This window comes from Ovis canadensis, chromosome 5, assembly GCF_042477335.2.
Source record: "Ovis canadensis isolate MfBH-ARS-UI-01 breed Bighorn chromosome 5, ARS-UI_OviCan_v2, whole genome shotgun sequence".
Taxonomy (NCBI): Eukaryota; Metazoa; Chordata; class Mammalia; order Artiodactyla; family Bovidae; genus Ovis; species Ovis canadensis.
Window position 1 is genome coordinate 64,552,403 of NC_091249.1, and position 14,082 is coordinate 64,566,484.

The 14,082-nt window shown below is 38.9% G+C and overlaps 1 pseudogene; it reads left to right on the forward strand.

Annotated features, from left to right (window-relative positions):
• The first annotated feature begins 399 nt into the window (after window positions 1–399).
• Window positions 400–9,886, forward strand: LOC138441603 (protocadherin alpha-1-like; annotated as a pseudogene).
• Window positions 9,887–14,082: the final 4,196 nt, after the last annotated feature.

The following is a 14,082-nucleotide window of genomic DNA, read 5'->3' on the forward strand; positions in this document are numbered from 1 at the left end:
CCTTCCAAGTCTGCTGATTCTTTATTCTGCCTACTGGTTTTGGCTGTTGAACTATTCTGGTGGATTTTTCACTTCAGTTATTGTATTTTTCAGCTTAAAAAAAATCTTTGCTTGTATTGGGTCTTTATTGCTGCGTGGGCTTTTCTCTAGTTGTGACAAGTGGGGGCTCCTCTCTAGCTGTAGTGTGTAGGTTTCTCATTGTGTTGGCTTCCCTAGTTGTGGAGCACCTGCTCTAGGATGTTTGAACTTCAGTAGTTGTGGCTCCCAGTCTCTAGAGCACAGGCTCAAGAATTGTGGCACATGGGTTAAGCCATTCCACAGCATGTGGGATCTTCCCAGATCAGAGATCCAATGTGTGTTTCCTATATTGGCAGGAAGATTATTTACTGGTGAACCACAATGGAAGTCCTCAGGTTTGTTTTTTATACCATTTTCCTATTGAAGAGTATCTTGTTTTCCCCCCAGTGTTTTGGATAGTGTAAACAATGCTTATAATGCTATTAACATTTATCTAGAGGTTTTTGTGTGAATGTAAGTTATTACTACTCTGGGATAAGTACCCAGGAGTGCAATTTTAAGTCTATTTTTTCCAAAAGAATAGGTAATTATTTTCCAGAATAACTGTTGTGTTTTATATTCTTAGAAGCCACTTATGAATGGTCTAGTTTTCTGCATCCTTGCTGACACTTGATATTTTAACTTTTTATTTTAGTCATTCTGGTAGGTATATAATGATATCTTATTATAGTTTTAATTTGCATGTACCCAAATGCTACTGATATTGAAAATATTTTCATGTGTTTCTTTGACATCTGTATATATATTTTGGTGAAATGTTTCTTCATGTCTGTCAAGGTTCTAATTGGGCTATTCACCAAAGCAATCTTGAGAAAGAAGAATGGAACTGGAGGAATCAACCTGCCTGACTTCAGGCTCTACTACAAAGCCACAGTCATCAAGACAGTATGAAAAAAAAAAAAACAGACAGTATGGTACTGGCACAGAGACAGAAATACAGATCAATGGAACGAAATAGGAAGCCCAGAGATAAATCCACGCACTTATGGACACCTTATCTTTGACAAAGGAGGCAAGAATATACAATGGAGAAAAGACAATCTCTTTAACAAGTGGTGCTGGGAAAACTGGTCAACCACTTGTAAAGGAATGAAACTAGAACACTTTCTAATACCATACACAAAAATAAACTCAAAATGGATTAAAGATCTAAATGTAAGACCAGAAACTATAAAACTCCTAGAGAACATAGGCAAAACACTTTCTGACATAAATCACAGCAGGATCCTCTATGACCCACCTCCCAGAATATTGGAAATAAAAGCAAAAATAAACAAATGGGACCTAATTAAAATTAAAAGCTTCTGCACAACAAAGGAAACCATAAGCAAGGTGAAAAGACAGCCTTCAGAATGGAAGAAAATAATAGCCAATGAAGCAACTGACAAAGAATTAATCTCAAAAATATACAAGCAGCTCCTGCAGCTCAATTCCAGAAAAATAAACAACCCAATCAAAAAATGGGCCGAAGAACTAAACAGACTTTTCTCCAAAGAAGACATACAGATGGCTAACAAACACTTGAAAAGATGCTCAACATCACACATTATCAGAGAAATGCAAATCAAAACCCCAGTGAGGTACCATTTCACGCCAGTCAGAATGGCTGCTATCCAAAGGTCTACAAGCAATAAATGCTAGAGAGGGTGTGGAGAAAAGGGAACCCTCTTACCCTGTTGGTGGGAATGCAAATTACAGCCATTATGGAGAACGATGTGGAGATTCCTTAAAAAACTGGAACTAGAACTGCCATACGACCCAGCAATCCCACTGCTGGGTATACACACTGAGGAAACCAGAATTGAAAGAGACACATGTACCCCAATGTTCATCGCAGCACTGTTTATAATAGCCAGGACATGGAAGCAACCTAGATGTCCATCAGCAGATGAATGGATAAGAAAACGGTGGTAAATATACACAATGGAGTATTACTCAGCCATTAAAAAGAATACATTTGAATCAGTTCTAATGAAGTGGATGAAGCTGGAGCCCATTATACAGAGTGAAGTAAGCCAGAAAGAAAAACACCAATACAGTATACTGACGCATATATATGGAATTTGGAAAGATGGTAATGATAACCCTGTATGCAAGACAGCAAAAGAGACACAGATGTATAGAACAGTCTTTTGGACTCTGTGGGAGAGGGTGAGGGTGGGATGATTTGGGAGAATGGCATTGAAACATGTATAATGTCAAATGTGAAACAAATCACCAGTCCAGGTTCGATGCATGATACAGGATTCTCGGGGCTGGTGCACTGGTATGACCCAGAGGGATGGTACAGGGAGGGAGGTGGGAGGGGTGTTCAGGATGGGGAACACGTGTACACCCACGGCGGATTCATGTTGATGTATAGCAAAACCAATATAATATTGTAAAGTAATTAGCCTCCAATTCAAATAAATAAATTTATATTTTAAAAATAATTGGGCTATTCAGTTTTTTACTGTTGAATTTTGTTTTTTCATTGTACATTCTAGATATGAGTTCTTTGTCAGTTTTATGTGCTTGCAGACAATTTCTCCAAAATTTTAGCTTTTATTCCCATACCCTAAATATGGTATTTCACAAAGTAAACTTTCTTAAATCTTGATGAAGTCTAATTTATCTAATTTTTCCTTTTACAGACTATGCTTTTGCTATCAAGTCTAAGGACTCTTTCCCTACCCTTAGATCTTAAAGATTTTCTCCTATTTTTGGTAAAAGTTTTAGAGTTTTATGTTTTATTTTATGTTAATGATCCATTTTGAAATGATTTTAATATAAGATATGAGACTTCGGTGGGTCTTTTAATTTGTTTTTTTGTTTTTCCTAACAAAGTCCAATTGCTGTAACAGTATTTGCTAGAAAAGCTGTCTTTCTTGCATTTAATTGCTTTTGCACCTTTGACAAATTCAGTTAATTCAGAACATTTGAGTGGGTCTATTTTTGGATTATTTATTTTGTTCCATAGATTGACCTACCTGTCTATTTATGTACCAATAATACGACTTGATTTCTGCAGCTGTATAATAACTCTTAAAATAGGATACACTGGTTCCTTCTAATTTTTACTGTTTTAAAAAATTGCTTGAGGTATTATAGTTCCTCTATCATTCCATATAATCTTGTCTGTCTATAGAAAATCTTGTTGAGGTTTTGGTAAAAATTGTGCTAAATCCATATGTTAATTCAGGGAAAAGTAACATCTCCCCATGACATATTGAGTAGTCCAATTCATGAACACAATAGAAATTCCCGCTTATTTAGATATTCTTCCATTTCTTTCATCAGTGTTTTGTTGTTTCCAGAATATGGTATACATTTACACCTAAGTATCTTTTTTGAGCTAATGTAAGTAGTATTGTATTTTAAATTTAATTTTGGTATGTATATTTTCATTGTTAGTATATGAAAATACATTCATTTTTGTATGTTTTCTGTGACATTTCTGAACTCACTTTTCTAGGAGGTTTTTAAAAATTCCTTGAGGTTTTAATGTATACAGCTGTGATATCTGTAATTAGGGGCAGCTTTGTTTTTCTCATCCATATTCCTCTTATTTCCTTTTCTTGCTTTATTGCACGGAGTAGAACTTCCTGCACTATGCTAAAGAGTAGCATTTGGCCTTGTTTCCAATCAGAGGTTGACACATTCAGTTCTTCACAATTAAGTATAATGTTTTCTGGAATCAAGATCACTGGGAAAAATATCAGTAACCTCAGATATGCAGATGACATCACCCTTATGGCAGAAAGTGAAGAAGAACTGTTCATGAAAGTGAAAGAGGAGAGTGAAAAGCTGACTTAAAACTCAACATTTAAAAAACGAAGATCATGGCATCCAGTCCGATCACTTCATGGCAAATAGAAGGGGAAACTGTGACAGGCTTTCTTTTTTTTCTTTTCTTGGGCTCCGAAATCATTTTGGATGGTGACGGCAGCCATGAAATTAAAATACTCTTGTTCCTTGGAAGAAAAGCTGTAACACATCTAGAGAGCACATTAAAAAGCAGAGACATTGCTTTGCTGACAAAGGTCCATCTAGTCAAAGCTATGGTTTTTGCAGTAGTCATGTATGGTTGTGAGAGTTGGACCATAAAGAAAGCTGAGTGCTGAAGAATTGATGCTTTTGAACTGTGTTGTTGGAGAAGACTCTTGAGGGTCCCTTGGACTGCAAGGAGATCCAACCAATCAATCCTAAAGGAAATCAGTCTTGAAGATTCATTGGAAGTACTGATGCTGTAGCTGAACCTCCAGTACTTTGGTCCCCTGATGCAAAGAGCTGACTCATTGGAAAAGACCCTGATATTGGAAAAGATTGAAGATAGGAGGAGAAGAGGACAACAGAGAATGAGATAGTTGGATGGCATCACCGACTTGATGGACATGAGTTTGAGCAAGCTCCGGGAGATGGTGATGGACAGGGAAGCCTGGTGTGCTGCAGTCCACTGGGTCGCAAAGAGTCGGATATGACCGAGGGACTGAATTTTCTATAGGATTGTCATGGATGCACTTTATCAAGTTGAGAAAGTTCTATGATTTTTGAGGAAAAGTCAGATATAATTTTTATATTAGTTCATGTATAGGTAAAGTGTATTTTCCCTCTGGCCTCTTTCAGGATTTTTTAAATTAAACTTTTTATTTTGGGATAATTGTATATTCAAATTTAGTTGTAAGTCATAACACAGAGAGATCTTGTGTACCTTTCACCCAGTTTCCCCTGATGATAACATAGAGTAAAGCTGTAGTACAATAATATAATTTTAATTTAATCTTTGATTTTTAACAATGTGAAACTGATATGCCTAGATGTAGATATTTTGGCATTTATTCTGCTTAGTGTTATCTGAGCTTCCTGGTTCTGTGATTTGATGTCTGAAATTAATTTGGAGGAAATTCTCAGTTATTATTATCTCAAATATTTTTTCCTTTTCTCTCTTTCTTCTCCTAGTACTCTCATTATGTGCATGTTATACTTTTAAAAATTTGGCCTACTGTCCTTTGATTTTATGTTCTGTTGTTTTAAAACCTTTTTACTCTTTGCTTACCATTTTCTGAGGAGTCTATTGATGTATCTTCTAGCTCAGAGATTCTTTCCTCATCCATGTCCAATCGACTAATGAAGATCAAATTCATCATTAGTCATCAAAGTTATCTTTCATTTCCTTTACATTTTTAAAAAATCTCTAACATTTCTTTTTGGTTCTTCCTTAGGACTTCCATCTCTGTTTACATTGCCCATCTCTTCTGTTCTTATATATTGTCTATTTTATCCATTGATGTCATTAGTATATTAACCATAGTTGATTTAAATTCCCAATCTGATAATTTCAACATTCCTGTCATGTCTGGTTCTGATGTTTGCTCTGCTCTTCAAATCGTGGAGGTTTTTCCCCCTTTTGGTATACCTCATAATTTTTTATTGATAGCTGGATATAATATACCTGGTAGAAAGAACTGCTATAACTAGTCTAGTCATAATGAGGTAGTGAGGTGTGGGGAGAAGGGAAACATTCTATAGTTCTATGATTAGGTCTCAGTCTTTTAGTGACCTTATGCTTCTGCACTGTGAACTTCACAAGTGTTTCTCATTCCCTCCACCACAGGTCAGACAGGATAGCTAGAATGCCCTGGAATTGGGTATTTTTCTTCTGTCTTATGGAAGGTTAGAGTCTGCTGGAACTGGGTATTTCCTTTCCTTTAGGTCAGTTAGGCTCTGATAATAAACAATAAATAATTAAACTTCCATTAATTAGTTTCCCCTGAGGGAAGGCTTCTTAAGAAGTAAAGAGTACTCTGGGTATTTCACAATGGTTCCTTTTCCCCTCCCACTGCCAGAAACATGAAGGGATTTTTTTTTTCTGATATTTACTGTAGGAATATGGTCAAGCTCTGGGAGATAAATTTCAAAATATTTTTGCCCTAAGCTAAGTCGCTCCAGTCGTGTCCAACTCTGTGTGACCCCATAGACGGCAGCCCACCAGGCTCCCCAATCCCTGGGATTCTCCAGGCAAGAACTCTGGAGTGGGTTGCCATTTCCTTCTCCATTGCATGAAAGTGAAAAGTGAGAGCGAAGTCGCTCAGCGACTCTTAGCGAGCCCATAGACTGCAGCCTACCGGGCTCCTCCGTCCACGGGATTTTCCAGGCAAGAGTACTGGAGTGGGGTGCCATTGCCTTCTCCGATTTCCTCCACCTCAAAATGCTTCCCCATAGATTTTTCAACTCTGAGACTCATCCACATTGAGCCTCAAGCACTTTATGCATTATAATTTAAATACTCCTGCTCCAGCTCTGATTCCCATAGTGGCTTCTGCTCTTGCGTCTCTGTGTCAGTAATCTCTGACTTTCTGTATTTCCCTATTTCTTTTATTTTGGGGGCAGTGGTTTGCCCTATGTCCTCCCTTCTCTTACATATCCAAAAGAGGTTGTTGACTTTTTTCAGTCTGCTCAATTTTTGTTGTTAGAATGGAGTGGTGATTTCAAAACCTCTTACATTCAGAACTAGAAACTGGAAGTCCTTGATAGTGTCTTTTGATGGAAAAATTATTTTTCAACTTTTTCAGAGTCTAATTTGTCTATTTCTTATTTTGTTGCCTGTACCACATACAGGGAATCATCACCAAATTGAAAGTCATGAAGCTTTTGCCATGTATTCAGCTAAGTATTTTACAGTTTTAAGTCTTAAATTTAGGTCATGGGTCTATTTGAGTTAATTTTTGTATGTGGTGGTAAGGGTATAACTCATAATGATATCCTGTTTTCCCAGGTGGTGCTAGTGCTAAAGAACCCACCTGCCAATGCAGGAGACGTAAGAGATATGGGTTTGATCCATGGGTCAGGAAGATCCCCTGCAGGAGGGCATGGCAACCCACTCCAGTCTTCTTGCCTGGAGAATCCCATGGACAGAGGAGCCACAAAGAATTGGACATAACTGAAGCAATTTAGCATATCCTGTTTTCCCAGCACCATTTGTTGAAAAGACTTATTTTTCCTCCACTTGAATGGTCTTAACACTTTTGTCGAAAATCGTTTGACCATATATGTAAGAATTTCTTTCTGGATTCTTTTTTTCTATCCCATTGGTCTACGCGTCTGTCTTTATGACAGTGCCACACTGTTTTGTTTACTGTAGCTTTGTATTAAGTTTTGAAATCAGGAAATGTGAGTCTTTTGGCTTTGCTCTTTTTCAGGATTGTTTTGGCTATTTATGGTCCCTTGAGATTCTGTATATTTCCATATGCATGCCTGCTAAGTCACTTCAGTCATGTCCAACTCTTTACAATGCTATGTACTGCAGCCCACCAGGCTCCTCTGTCCATGGGATTCTCCAGGCAAGAATACTCAAGTGTGTTGCCATGCCCTCCTCAAGGGAATCTTCCTGACCCAGGGATGGAAACTGTGTCTCCTACATCTTATGCATCGGCAGGCAGGTTCTTTACCACTAGTGCCACCTGGGAAGCCTATGTTTCCATATGCTGCTGCTGCTGCTGCTAAGTTGCTTCAGTCATGTCTGACTCTTTGTGACCCTATGGATTATAGCCAACCAGGCTCCTCTGTCCATGGGGATTCTCCAGGCAAGAAAACTGGAGTGGGTTGCCATGCCCTCTTCCAGGGGGTCTTCCCGACTCAGGAATTGAACCCAAATCTCCTGTATTGCAGGCAGATTCTTTACCACTGAGCCACCAAGGAAGCTCATGTTTCCATAGACTAATTACCAAAAACTAAAGAAGGAAACCATTTTGTCACCACCAGAGAGAAGACAAAAACTGTAAAAAGATAATTTATTTCAAATATGAAGCTTTAAAAAAGCAAGATTTTAAAGTAAAGTGAGAGTGACAGGAAAGGTGTAATGCTTTTTCAATGCTATTTTCAAGGAGAGGTGGCCAGACTCCAGAGCCTGCTGCTCTCACTTCTGCTCCTTACAGCCTGAGGGACTGGCAGTGGCCAGATACATTCTTGGTCCCTGAGGAAGCCAAACACAGCACCTTCGTGGGTCGCATCACCCAGGACCTGGAGCTGGAGCTGGTGGAGCTGGTGCCATGCCTGTTCTGGGTTGCATGGGGAACTGGTTCCACAGGGAACTTCTAAAGATGAATCTGCAGAATGGCATTTTGTTTGTGAATTCTCAGATCCATTGGGAGAAGCTGTGTGGACAGAGGGCCAAATGTAGTATCCACCTAGAGGTAATCGTGGACAGACCGCCTCAGGTTTTCCCTGTGGATGTGGAGGTGCACGGTTTAATAAAAATCCTCTGGTCTTTGGAGCAACAGAAACAGGTTAATTTATTTCTGAATCTAGATTGCTAGATTCGCATTTCCCGATAGAGGGCGCTGCTATCACAGACATTGGTACCAATGCTAGTCTAACCCTCAGCTCCAGGGTTTATTTCTCTTTGGGTGTACAGGCACGTGGTGAACTAAGTCACTTTAACTTGAATTGAAGTCTTTGGATAAGAAGAAACAACAGAACTTCATTTATGATTGACAGCCACTGGGACGGGAGCAAACCAGAACTAGAAGGTACAGTTCAGCTGCTGATCACAGTGCTTGACGCTCCATTGTATGCCCAGGCCGTGTACACAGTGTACTTATTAGAGACTATAGCAAATGGAACATTAGTGATCACATTAAACACCTGTGACGCTGATGAAGGTGTAAATGGTGAAACTGCCTTTTCCTTTGGCAATGATATCCCTCTTGACATAAAAAGAAACAGCTTCAAAAATAATTCCAGCTCAGGGGAAATTAGGGTATTTGGTAGACTGAATACGAAGAAATGAAACCCTATGAAATTCAGGTAAAAGCAGTTGATAAAGGAGGTCCTCCAGTATCAAATGACTGCAAGGTTTTAGTGAGTGCTGGATGTAAATGATAATACTCTTTACCAGTTAGAGGACCCTTCACTCTGCACTGTCATTGCCTTCATCTCTTTGTCCAACTGTGACTGTGGTGTCAGTGGGTAGGTGATCTGCACCCTGAGGCCTCATGTCCCCTTCAAACTGATGTCCACCTAAAAGAATTAATTGGTGCTGGACAGAGCCCTGGACTGTGAAAGCGTGTTGAAATATGTGCTGATGGTGACTGTAAGGTGCTCACCTTCCCTGTCGACCACGACCAACATGTTCGTGGAGGTGGCCAATGTGAACTGCAACATGCCTGGCTGCTGCCTCCTGAGCTGGGTGACTGGGCCGTGCGGTGAGCCAGCTGGTGGCAGGGTAGGTGAGTGCGGGCCACGTGGTGGCGAAGGCGCACAGTGGATGCGGACTGGGCTATACCACAAGCTGTCTTAAGGACTCGGGGCTACCATGTGTGTTTCTCATACGAGCTGTAGCCGGTGGTGGGTGGCGAGCACAGCGCGTTCCTCGTGGGGCTGTACACTGGCGAAATCCACACGATGCATGCCCTGGACGAGGTGGACGCACTGCGCCTGTTGGTGCTGGTGAAGGATGAGGGTGAGCCCGCACTGCCGGCCATGGCTACTGTGCCAGAGGACAGCAGCTGGGTGCTCAAGGCCTCTTTGTGGGCTTCGATGGGCATCGCCGGAGCAGAAATGGTGTTAGTGGGATGTCAACGTGTACCTGACCATCGCCATCTGTGCGGTGTCCAGCCTGTTGATGTCATGCTGCCGCTGTACACGTCGCTGTGGTGCTCCGTGCTGCCCAGCGAGGGTGCATGTGGTCCACAAAGCCTAAGCTGGTGCGCTCCATCATGGTGGGGAGCTGGTCTTACTCTCAGCAGACTCAGCAGAGGGCGGGTGCTCTGGGGAGGGACCACCCGACACCGACCTCATGGCTTCCAGCTCCGTTTTTGTTCAGGTCTGAACACGTTGGGAGGAAATGAATATCCAGAAACAAATTCGGATCTTTCTGGTAATGTAAATTCAACTTCCAAGCTTTAGGTTTAGTTTTTTAATTTTTTTAACTTATCTAACCATCTTTTCAAATGTCACTTTAAAAACTGTATTCCAAGTGTTCGCTAAAGTCAGAACAAATCTTACCATTTATTGTAGATGTTTATTCTATTATATATTGCTGCACCTTGAATGGAACTTGGAGTCAAACAACAAGCACATATAGGGACAAATCATCATATTCCTTGGTTTAAATAGCAGGATGCTTTTGAAAGAAATACTTAAGTATTAAGTAGGTTTGAGCATATTTAACATAGGATCAATGTAGTCAAATACAGTGACATTTTCAAGTTTATATCTCGTAATGAAATGTTAAGCTCTGGACAAAAAATTATAGGCAAATTTTTAGAAACCATTTGCCTTTCCTTAATATTTTAAGTTTCAAAGAGGGCAATTTAAAAAATCATTTTAAGCAAAAGTAATTTAAAATATATTTTAGGATATTTTAATTTTTGTATTAAAATAGTTATTTTTTGGTTGCCATTATGGTCACTATCCTGATGCCAATGACTTTGAGTTCTCCTGGTTCTAGAAAGATTGATGTGGAATGATTTTGTTATTATAGGATCACTGAATAGGCAACACTTACTGAGCACCTTCCATTTACTCACAAATGTTCTAAGACACTTTATTTTTATATCTCTCAACCTTTCCAATAACTTTGTGAAGTGCATACTTTAGTCTCACTGTGTGGATGAATGCGGGGTGGGGGGGGCGCCCCGCAGAAAGAGAGAGGCAGTGGAACTTCCCTCAGCAAAGCCAAAGGGTCCCGAGGAGGTGAGTCTGCTGTCCGCCAACCCAGCCCCTCGGTGAGCGAGAAACAGAGACGACAGGGGTTTCGTCTAAGCAGTTCCACTTTATTGCCACAAACTCTAGGTTTATATAGGCAAGCAGGAGGGTTCTGCGAGGGACTTTCCATAGTTTCACCAATCACATTAAAGGTCAAATCGTCATGTGCCTTCATTATAACAGGAGTCTATGGTGATCACGCGCTGTCCACGTGCACGGAAATCAAGAAAGAGCCAATCAAAAAACTTTAACATAGACCACGCTCCTATCCCTTCTGCCAGGCGCCATCTTAGTTTCCGACCGCAAAGCTAACCCATCTTTTTTAAGGTTTCCCATTTAGGGCCCCGCAGACGAAGGTGCTGAGGCTCAGAAAAACTAAGTGCAATATTTTTACTTAGTTTCCTCTAAATTTCCCAAGGATATCCAAAATTGGCTTGTTCTAATGCACTTCATTGCCTTGTATAAAGTATTTAAAGTAGCTTACAATGGAAGATATAAGAATGATTTTTAAAATCTGTTTAAAAGTCAAAGTAAAAGATCAAGAGAAGAGTGGGAACAATTTATCAAAACCTCAATAATAGGTTGAGTGCAAATACTAATACTCATCTTCCTAGAAGTAAATACAGAAATATAAAAAAGAATAAAAGGAAATTCTCTATACCAAATTTTCAAGAGAGGGAAGAAAAAAACTCTCTGCTGTAAACTCAAACAGTTGATTACTGATCATTATGTAAGGGTTTAGCAATATACTGAAGAGTATGTTTGATAGCAGTTTTGCAAAACCAGCTGAAACACATTTGTTAAAAATATACTTGCTAGTCACTAAGTCAAGAGCATAATGTTAAATTTTATTTCCTATGTATGATTCTGAAGTTACACAAGCATTAAATGAACATATTTTTGTCTGCAAACATTCAAATAAACATACAGAAAATGTCCTATGAAAGTCCCCTTATAGAAGCATTCTATAAGAAGTTAGTATAATTTAGTAGCTAAGTTTCTAGAGATTTGAACTGATAGAGAACTGTTGCTTAGAGTGTTTCAAAAAACAGAACAAGATGTTTCTGCAACTTTTCAAATATTAATCATCATCCCCCTAGGCTTTTCGCAAAAACCAGCAAAGTAATATTAATAATAATAATAATTTTAAAGTCATATTTGCCAAGTTTCCAGCTCCTTTAAATGTGAGGTAAACTTTGCAAGATTATAAGGTTGAGAAAGATAAATTGAGTCACAAAAGAGTTTCTCTTCCCTAATTCACACTACCTATGTCCCCATGTCCAGGCTTAGGAATTTCTCTAGGGACACTCAATATATTTACAGATGGATCCATTCCACAAGCACAAATGGAAAGCCTACTGCATACTAAGTCCTGCTGTAGAAACTAGGGACCTAGCAAGAGTGAAACAAGATAGGTGACGTCCCTGACTTCAAGGTGATCACACTGTAACCCATTTAAAATTACGATTGTGTTATGAAAAGACTTGGATTTGGTGTAATATTGCCTTTTCAGTTTTATTTGTTTAAACAAATTGTCTTATAAAGGAGAAACTCATTCTATTAATAACTTTTAAAAAATAGGCAATATAATGCTGACTGCTATTAGCCGTAGTTAATATTCTTTTGCCATTCAGAATCTTTGTGCCAACTTTCAATAGTTTTTGTCTTCCTTTATAAGATTTCTTCCATGAAATGTATTCTTTCCTTTCTTCTTCTTTATTAAGATGACCCAGTTGCCTTATTTTTCTACTTTTCCACCATTCTTTGCTATCATTAACGTGTTATATAGATTTATGGGAAAGTTTATTTTTTGGCACATATTTCATGGTATGTTTACAATTCAAATTAGTCATTCATTTGGGAAATGTATTAACTTAAAATGGTCATATCTTCAAAAGGTAAAGTTATATATGCTGAGATCTTATCAGATATGGCGGGCTACAGTTCATAGAGTTGCAAAGAGTTGGACACAACTGAAGCGACTTAGCACACATGCAATTTGATTAGTTTTGGTTAATATTAATTATCCATTAAAGCTGGCAGCTTCACACCTTTGTCATCTATCTGAAAAAACTAGACAGAGATCATTGTGCTGTTAATACTTTTTATTCTCATTTTTCTATGAAGGCTCCAGAAATCATCCCAGTAGAAACAAAACCTATCATTGCTTTCAGTAAAATATTGGTAAAACATACCATATTATCATTTGATTATTCAATTTCAGTAATGAATTTAAATTTCATAACTATGATTTTAGGATACTTTCAAGTTACCTTGGTATAATTATAACAATGTAATTTAATTTGTAGGGGAATACTACAAATTAGCATTGTCTAAAATATAAGGAATAATACCCAAGAAGATTATCTCTTGATATGTTCCTTCTTTTTCAGAAAACTTCCTTTCTAAGATTAGAACTGTAATTCTATTTTCTAGTATTGTTCAGTTTCTAAGTCGCGTCTGACTCTTTGTGATCCCACAAACTGCAGCATGCCAGGTTTCTTTGTCCTTCACTATCTCCCTGAGTTTGCTCAAATTCATGTCAATTGACATGACCATTGACCTGACATGTCCAAACTCATGACCACTGAGTCAGTGATGCCATGCATCTCATCCTCTGTTGCCCCTTCTCCTCCTGCCCTCAATCTTTCCCAGCATCAGGGTCTTTTCCAATGAGTCAGCTCTTTGCATCAGGTGGCCAAAGTATTGGAGCTTCAGCATCAGTCTTTCCAGTGAATATTCAGGACTGATTTCCTTTAGGATTGACTGGTTGGATCTCCTTGCAGTCCAGGAGATTCTCAAGAGTCTTCTTCAACACCACAGTTTGAAAGCGTCGATTCTTTGGTGCTCAGCCTTCCTTATGGTCCACCTCTCACATCCATATATGACTACTGGAAAAACCATAGCTTTTACTATATGGACCTTTGTCAGCAAAGTGATGTCTCTGCTTTTTAATAAGCTATCTAGGTTGTCATAGCTATTCTTCCATGGAGCAAGCATCTTTTAATTTAATGGCTGCAGTCATCGTCCACATTGATTTTGGAGCCCAAGAAAATGAAATCTGACACTGTTTCCACATTTTCCCCATCTGTTGCCGTGAATTGATGGAACCAGATGCCATAATCTTAGTATTTTGGATGTTGAGTTTTAAGGCAGCATTTTAACTCTCTTCTTTCACCTTCATCAAGAATGTTCTTTTGCTTCTCTTCACTTCCTGCTATTGAAGTGGTATCATCTGCACATTTGAGGTTGTTGATATTTCTTCTGGCAATCTTGATTCCAGCTTGTGATTCATTCAGCTTACTGTTATTTTCTAGT